The sequence below is a fragment of the Gambusia affinis genome, linkage group LG03 (assembly GCF_019740435.1).
Source record: "Gambusia affinis linkage group LG03, SWU_Gaff_1.0, whole genome shotgun sequence".
Classification (NCBI taxonomy): Eukaryota; Metazoa; Chordata; class Actinopteri; order Cyprinodontiformes; family Poeciliidae; genus Gambusia; species Gambusia affinis.
In genome coordinates, this window is record NC_057870.1 from 1216151 (window position 1) to 1224830 (window position 8680).

An 8680-nucleotide genomic window follows, 5' to 3' on the forward strand; every position below is an offset into this window, starting at 1 on the left:
ACTACAGAACTGAAATTCTCTGATTTAGAATTCTGACTGGAAAGTTGAAAGTTTCTCACAAACCCCTGTTGTGTTTGCAACACCTTTTAAATAGTGATGGCTACTTATAGTAATAGTAAAAAGCTGCTTATTTTTGTTAACCATTTATATCAGATTAAATTCAACACTAACTGTAGTTCTGGTGAGTGGCAGAGTATGACTGCATGAAATACTCAGATCTATATTGTGATTGGCTTGTTAAGCCAGAGATGTCATTCCCAGATTTGTCTCCCAACTATTCAGCTAAATGGAACCGGTGAGGAAGAAGAAGATCTTGATCTTTACACACTGATGTTCCAAACTCTTTATGTTTGCTGTTTATGCCCTTTTCCTCTTCTTCCTGTTTAAGCCCAGAATGAAAGTTTTAATCTCTGGGTACAGGTGCATCTCATCCACATCACCTTGCAGACAAGACCCTATCAGTATTGCCTCTGCTTTCACTAGCGCTAACAGAGTAGTGCAATATTGCTTATAGGGTCTTGACTGTGAGGGACACTCTTCCTGCTGTGGAGCTAAACTTCTCATTTCATTCAGCTCACTAAGCTGTAATGTCTAGTGTGCTACAAACTGTCTTGTAGCTTTATTGTCAAGTCAGGCATCAACTACTATTGCTAATGAAGTTGACTGAAGCCTCTCCGGTCTGTTGGGGAGGTGAACTAACTTTGTAATGTTTGCTCACTAAATCCTGGCCCTAAACTGCATCTCATCTGGAAGCAGCATCAGTCTCTCAGAGGGAGCCTGTAATCCGGTGAGGCATATTTCTGTCATGTAATGAAAAATGTAAAAATGTTTTCTAAAATACTTTAATTAGAAATAAGGTACAACCTACTAAAAATAAGATTTTATGCAGCTTTGGTTGTATTAGGAAATCAGGTTTTATTTGTTTACTTAAATTATTTTTAAGTTTGAACTTGAGGAAAATATAGTTATTCTGCCTTATTTAATTCTCTTTAAATCTTGCAGTGGGAAGTAATATCTCTTAAATTTTTAGGTTTTTTTTTCCCACCAGGGGGTCTTTTTGTGGGCTCTAGTGTCCCTTATATGACAGTAGGCTAACAGGAAAGAGAGAGAGAGAGAGGGGGGAAGACATGCGGCAAATGTTGCCGGGTCCGGGAATCGAACCCTCAACAGCCGCGTCGAGGACTGAAGGCCTCCAAATGTGGGTCGCGCTATCCCCTACGCCACCACAGCACGCCCCATATCTCTTAAATTTAAATTAAATTCAAATTAAAAATACTTTATTAATCCCAAAAGGAAATTAAATGTTGTAACTCGTCAATTAAAAGAGTTATTGAAAACTGTGACTGTCCTGCAGCATGCTGTACTGCACTGAATCTGAAGAATCTTCTGACTGAAGATGTTCTGCCTTTCCTTGACAGTCTCATGAAGAGGATGGTCAGGGTTGTCCATAATTTTCTTGATCTCATGAAGAATCCTTCTTTGCTTAATCATCTCCAGAGGTTCCACAGTCGCCCCTAGAACAGAACCAGCCTTCTTTATCAGACTTTTGAGCCTTTTTAGGTCCCTGGCTTTGATGCTGCTGCCCCAAAAAATGACCCTCTCAAAAACAGACTTATAGAAAATCTGCTGCATTTTGCTGCAAACCTTGAAGAATCTTAGCTTCCTCAAGACGAACAGTCTTCTCTCTCCCTTCTTATATATGCTTCACTGTTGCATCTCCAGTCCAGTCTGTTGTGCAGGCGAACATAGAGGTATTTATATTTCTCAACCTCCTCCACTTCTTCTCCAATGATGGAAATATGGTTTGACTTGAGCATTTTTAGCCTGATACTCTAAATACAAAAAATAAATTATCTTTTGTGTGACGTAATTACTATAATAGGGGAAAATACTGATATAGTACTTATAGAAGTCCTATATTAGCAATACTGTAATTTACCAGCCAAAACGGGAGACTCAACAGGTATGATGACCATTAGAGTGGGCATGGGTCGGTTTTATCCAGGTTTCACAAAGTTCCGCTTTCAAAACCACAAATATTAATTGTCCTAGAGCTCCTTCTGTCTTAGTCGCCAGAGAAAGTTATGCAGTGACTGGAGTGTTGCTCCACGGTGTCCATCTCTTACTTGTTTCATTGTGCTTCTACTTGTATCCTTTGTCTGGACTGAAAGTTGGTCATTATGAAAATTCTGGTTTAAAAACTAAAGGACCTCCAACAATTCAGGTTGTTAAGGAAATGCTTTCTGAAAGTATTGTCGGCATGCTAAGCAGGTGTGTTCAACAGCAGAGTTCATGTTTGCATGAGCAGATAGCATTGCTAACTAGTTAGCTAATATCAGCTTATTATACTCCCAGAGTTAAATTGTGGAGAGCAGAGCAGCTAAAAGGGATGATATGCTGTGTAATAAGTGGACCTGCTTAAAAACGTCTAGATTCCGAACCTTTTTATTCAACTTTTTTCTCCAGCCTTGTGCCACTGTTACATCTGCAGAGTATAAAATAATAGCAATAAAAGTTTTAAAACACCTTGAGTTTTAAAACTCACCACCGTACTTTATTTTAATCCAGTTTTGTTCTCAATTTCAGTAGGGGATCAATAAAGTATTCATCATCATCATAGCTTAAAAAGACTTAAGGGAAGATGAAAGAGTTGGTTCTCAGTATAAAGTAGATAACACTCAGTGTGGTCTCTCATACATGTGTGACTGTCAAAATAGTAATATGCAAAAATTATTATAGCAGAAATAATGCACACAAATTATTTTAGAAGCAGTAGAATTAATTGTGCTATGTCTACACCTAAAAAACAGAACATTTTCCAGTTGTAAACATAACACTGCTAAAGGTTTTTTGTAATTTACATTCAATGAAGAACATTCCACAAAATATCAAGTTTGACATTGATTCTCATCTTGAATTGGGATCATTTGGTTCCTCAGTTTTCTTCATGAGGAAATCATTGTTTTGGTCCTGAACAGTTTTCTGATATGAAATAATACCCATGAAAAAAACTGAGTTGGAAGCAGGATCAGGGATGTTTCTGTATCATTGTCTGTATCATTGTCTGTATCATTGTCATTTTTTATGTCAATTACAATCATCAGCTGATTGTATCCTCGTGTGTTTCACCAGATTACCCTGATGAGCCAGCTAGGTTCAAACAGGATCAATTTAAACATGGAAACCTCTAGCTGTGGGCTCACTGGGCCCATAATTCCACTTTACAGAGCTACCCTCTGCTCTGTTCTAACTACCAGCACTTGTTAGTTATTCAATAATCAATTCATGTAATAAAAATAGCTTCAGTTCTTATAAAACTTCTTCCTTTGCTCTGACTTTGCTCAACTTGAATGTAAGTTAACATAAGTTGTTCACATAGAGCTTAAAAAAGGTCTTGTTAGAATTCCCTGACTCAAACTCTTCCACAGAACGACCCTAAACCCTAAATGTTTAAGATTTAGGGTCTGCTTCAATCCAGCAGAAACGTCAGTGATACACTGAGGCTGAGTGACCCTGCAGGCTTCACCGCTTCACCCCACAGAACTACAGCACACTCACTGCCTGACACTCTTTCCCTGTTGCACTACTGTGGGAGCTGCAGCAAGCAGTGCAATAATGAAAGGGCATCAATCAGTGTGACTGTCCTTCTCCTCTTGGCCTGCTTCCCGCCCAGCACCAGATACTGAGGCTGGATTCCAACGTGTCGGTGCACCCTGCCGCTCGCCACCTTTAGAAAAACTCTTCTGTCATCAGGACTGTTATTTCAATAAAGCTTACCTTAAAGTTGAAAGTGTTTGTCCTGTGTTTGGAGTTGTGGTGTGAGAAATGTGCTAGTGTTTTTGTAAACTTTTTGAACTTTTCCTTTTTTGAAGTAGCAGTTTGGATTTAACCTAAAAAAGCAACATGTCAGCATTTCAGCTGTCTTTTTTCTCCAGGTATTCACCTTTAGATCTGGGAAATGTTAGAAGACCTCAGGTTCTGCATGAAACCTCACACTTTTAAAGTGAACAGATGTTGAGGCACTTGTAACTTACAGGTGTTTGTTGTTTCAGAGCTGAAAGTCACCACTAAAGCATTTAAATAACATGGAAAGTTACATACTAAAACCTAACTTAGCTCTTGTGGACTCTTTGTTGTTGTTTGATTGCAGCATCAGGTCAAGTCTACACACTTTTCCCTCAACTGTGTTTTTCTGCATCAAATATTGCGATCTTCTGGTGCTTTCATCACATTCCCAGATGTAAATACCTAGCTTTAGACCAGTAGTCTAGCTGTGGGTTTGGAGCATCATCAGTTCTTGCTCTTATCAGTTCAGCATTAGAAAAGAAGAAAGGACATCAAGATTCAATACAATGAGCTGCTTTTCTTAAATAGACAACCTGGTTTAGATTCTATGGCCAACTGAATTTAAATATTAATTTGAGTTGTATGATGTTTGACCATGCATCTTATGACAGAATACTGTGTTGAGTGTGTTTAAAAGTGAGGAGAGTAGACAAGCAGAAGACAGAAAACGATGTGTTATGTCTGGAAAATTCTACAGAAAGTGGTCAGTAAAAGAATGACAATCCAGGAAAGTGCTAAAGAGTTGCAGCCCAAAACTGTGTTCTGTCTGAAGTTACAATCCTCACACTAATAAAGAACCCTGTAGGTACATGGACTTGGCAGAATTTTTATTTTATTTTATTTATTTATTTATTTTGTCAAAAAATATCTCTTGTAAATGAAATGTTGGATCTCAGTGGGGAAAACTGTACAAGTGAAGGCTAAATTTAAAGAAAATTTAAGAGAATACCATCAAGAAAGCCCCAATTCTTTGAAGAATATTCAGATTACCTACTTGGAAAAGTAAAATTAATGAGCACAAATGATTCCTCACAAGTCTAGCTGCTTCTAATGAAAATAGAAAGATATGACTGATTCTTACCAGACTTCTGTGCAGGACTGCTCATCGTGTTGTTCATCATGTGGGAAATATTTGCATATAGAAGCAAAAAATAATAAAAAAAGATTACATACTACAAAAATTCCGTCTTTGTGTTTTTGTGCTTTTATGGTGTAAAGCCCTTTGAAATGCCTTACTGCTGAATTGTGCTATATAAATAGAATTTGATTTGATACATGTGTGAAGAGACATATGTAGAACTTCATGTGAAGCCTTCCCGGGACTAACCATGTGTTCCAGAATTAAGAAACAAGGAAAGATGATCACAGAAAACATCAGTGTGTTTATTCTGTAAATACTGCTTCCTGTAACATCTGATTAGTGAATGGTTCTAGATATTAAAATGTGACATTCATTTAATAATCTCCTCTAATAATAATTGACATTTGACAGAAAGCTACAATTTGTATGTCTTGTGGTAAAATGGAAAATGGAGGAAATCAAGGCTTTGCAAGTACTGAAGAAATCAAGTAAAAATTAAAAATATATACTTGTTTTTAAACATGTCATCATGAACCTCATCTGAGGCAGTCACATAGTTGAAGAATTACACAAATTCATTTTGATTCATTTTGATAATGGCGTTAATTTTGTTGCGCTCTCTGATCTTTAAATAAACTTCTTCTGTAATCAAGTTAAAGTAACAAAAAAAAAGACGTTCATCAGGATGTTAATCTTTAAATCTGTTCATTTATTTAAAGCCCAACAAGCCCCTCAGAAAACAGCTCAAATTAAATGTACCAAAGTTGAATTTTATTGAATAATATGAAGCAGAATCGAAGATGTTCTTCATTTAACAGCAGTTGGACAGGCACTGACTGCCGATTATTTTTAATCAGCCCTCCTCCTGTATTCCTGCAGTCCCTCCCAGCTGCAGGAACTGCAGAAACACCACACTTCCACAGAGCTGGTGGGTGGTCCTATTTACATTTCCTCTGCATTACCTTCTGGGACACATGAGTGGAGTTGTTGGGAACCGCCTACTGCATCCCAGTCGGAACAATTATTATTATTATTATTTTTTTTCAAACCAGACTGTGCAGTTTAAGCAATATTTAGGATCACAATTTTAATGATAAAGTATAAATTGTTAAAGAGCAACATGCTGCCTTGGGTTTGCAACGTTCACCCCTTTCATTTGAAAGTCATAATACAGCAAGAATTAAATCTGTTCCTGTTTTAAAATCGCACAGAGGTAAAGTTATTGTTACTAAATTACTCTGAGAGAGCCCAATGTTTATTCTTAACACCTGGTAATTTGTAAATCTGAATTGAAATGAGTTTTTAAAGCTGTCCTCTCAGAGCCTGAGCTCATGGAGGAAATAGCGGCGCAGCAAACTGGCCTGTTCCAGAACAAAGAACATAGAACCGCCCTGCGGTTCTATGTTCTTTATCCAGCGTTCGGACTCCTTCTGGATTTAAAACTTCACTATCTGCTCATTTGAAGTTCTAGGATTGGCAAACTGGGTTGCAGGGGATCATAATCAAGCGTTTATATCAGGCGTTCTGTGACGCTACAGTTAACTGTCCCTCTCCCAAAGAAGCATATTTTTATTATGACAGCTTGGCGCCACCTGCTGCACAAAATGAGACAAAAGCTTTCATTTGGTAAAGTCTGCTCTGTCCTTTCTTGTATGTAGACGGCTTCCAGTACAGTATGTTGTACCAGTGAACACAGCCACCTCGGTTGCTGCCAGAGTCCTGATCATATTTTTGTTTTAATGTTTGTTAGTGTCAGCAATCTGCACTAATTTGTCCCACTTGTTTTCCCACATAATTTGTGGAACATGCAGAAAATATACGTAATCATCAGTGCCTATGTTTTAGACCACAAGTGTCAAACTCCAGTCCTCGAGGTCCTGCAATTTTTAGATGTGCCTCTGCTGCACCACACCTGAATAGAATAATTCACAAGGAGGAGGTAATTAAGCCATTTCATGCCAGTGGTTTGTACCTATGGCACATCTAAAAACTGCAGGACATCGGCCCTTAAGGACTGGATTTTGACACCCCTGCTTTGGACCCAGATCATCCAGACTTAATGATGTTGTTGTATCATACTATGATGATGCGCTGGAATTATTAGGTTGTTCTGCTGCACAAAATTGGCATTGCTGAAGGCAACAACTTGCCCTTTCCCAATACAACTTGGCAATACAACCGGATTGTATTTTCTAGAGACGTTTTTCTCCAAATATTCGCATCCGAGAAGGAGACAACTGCTAACCGAGTTTGGGGGCTTCGGGCAGGCTGCTGTCCTGTGGGATGGACGACGGCCCAGGGCAGGACGACTATGAGGAGCGCCTAAAGGAAGTTTTTAACATTGGCAATACAATCGGATTGTATTGCCAAGTTGTATTGTCTACATCCTCTCTAACCATATCATGTGTTTCTTTTCATACCTGCCTGTGCAGGTTCACAGACACACACTCCATCCCTGCATCATTTCCTCTGTCAGGCCAGTTCAGTTCCTACACCTTCTCACACTCATTGGGCTTTTCGAGCCTCTGAGTTATCCTCTTTGTCTTCTTTTGAGTTTTCTGTTCATCTGACTCAGCTAGCCACCGCAGTTAGTCCCCCAGTTACAGCTGCAGTGCCTCCTCTCTGGCCACCCTCATCTTTCTCTGTTTTCTCTGGCTTTGTGCTATAGAATCCACATTGGTTATTAAGTTGATTTGGCCCAGCTCTTTCAGCTCTCTCTTGATCTTTTCAATCATCCTACAGAGTTACAGATCAACTTTGGGTTGATGAAGCTGGGTCATCCACTCGGCCCCCGTTTGTAGGACCTCACACCAGCGGAGTTCACCCTGGCCACCTTCCTTTTCATGAACACCATCTGCTCCATGGGTGGCGTTATTAGCCTCTTTTCCTTTTCCAGACCTTTGAGTAGTAGGCCACAATTACACTCATCCGAGGTGCCTGGCTCTCTAAGGCTTCGCCCTGATATAAAGCGACCTGCTTTTGTTAGCTGTCTCTAAAGCTGGGTTAAAGACGAAAGCCCAGTTAAAGACTAGAGGTGACAGAACCTTATCGGTGGCAGCACTCATACTAAGGAACAATCTCCCTCTGCCTGTTAAGTACTTCAGGGTTTCCCCCAGAAAGCTCGGGGCACTGAAGTGGCCCACTGTGTTTTTGTATTAAAAGATATTAAGTTGACAAGAAATGTAAAATATTACTGGGTTATTATGTTACTGGAAGACATTGCCGACAATACTTACACCCACAATTGTAGCTTTAAAAACAACAAATAAAATTAATACAATTGAAATAAATCTAAATAATTTACACTTCTGTTAAATCCAACTTAAGTTATCAGTCAGGGAATCTAAAAACACAATGTAGTGCTGCTCACATTTAGAACCGACCCATGGCATAAATGAACTAAGAGAATATCAGTTGATTTAATGGTTCAGCATACATAAATTAAAATAATTTAAATAGTTTAAAGTTTAAATTTTAAGGAGGTGGCAAGTTCAAAGAACAATTTTCATAGTTAGTTTTGTTACCATAGCAACAATCTGATGCTGTGAATTTAGATTTTGAGTTTGAGTTCTGTTTGTTGACAAATACATCTTAGTAAACTCACTGATTGCTTTTAAACTTTGCCAATTAAACTTGGCCCCTGTCCATATTTCACTAAATCCATGTTGAAATGCTGTTAAAGGTGCTAAGTTTCTTAGCATTGCGACAGACTGGTGACCTGTCCAGGGTGTACCCCACTTCTTGCCCGGAACG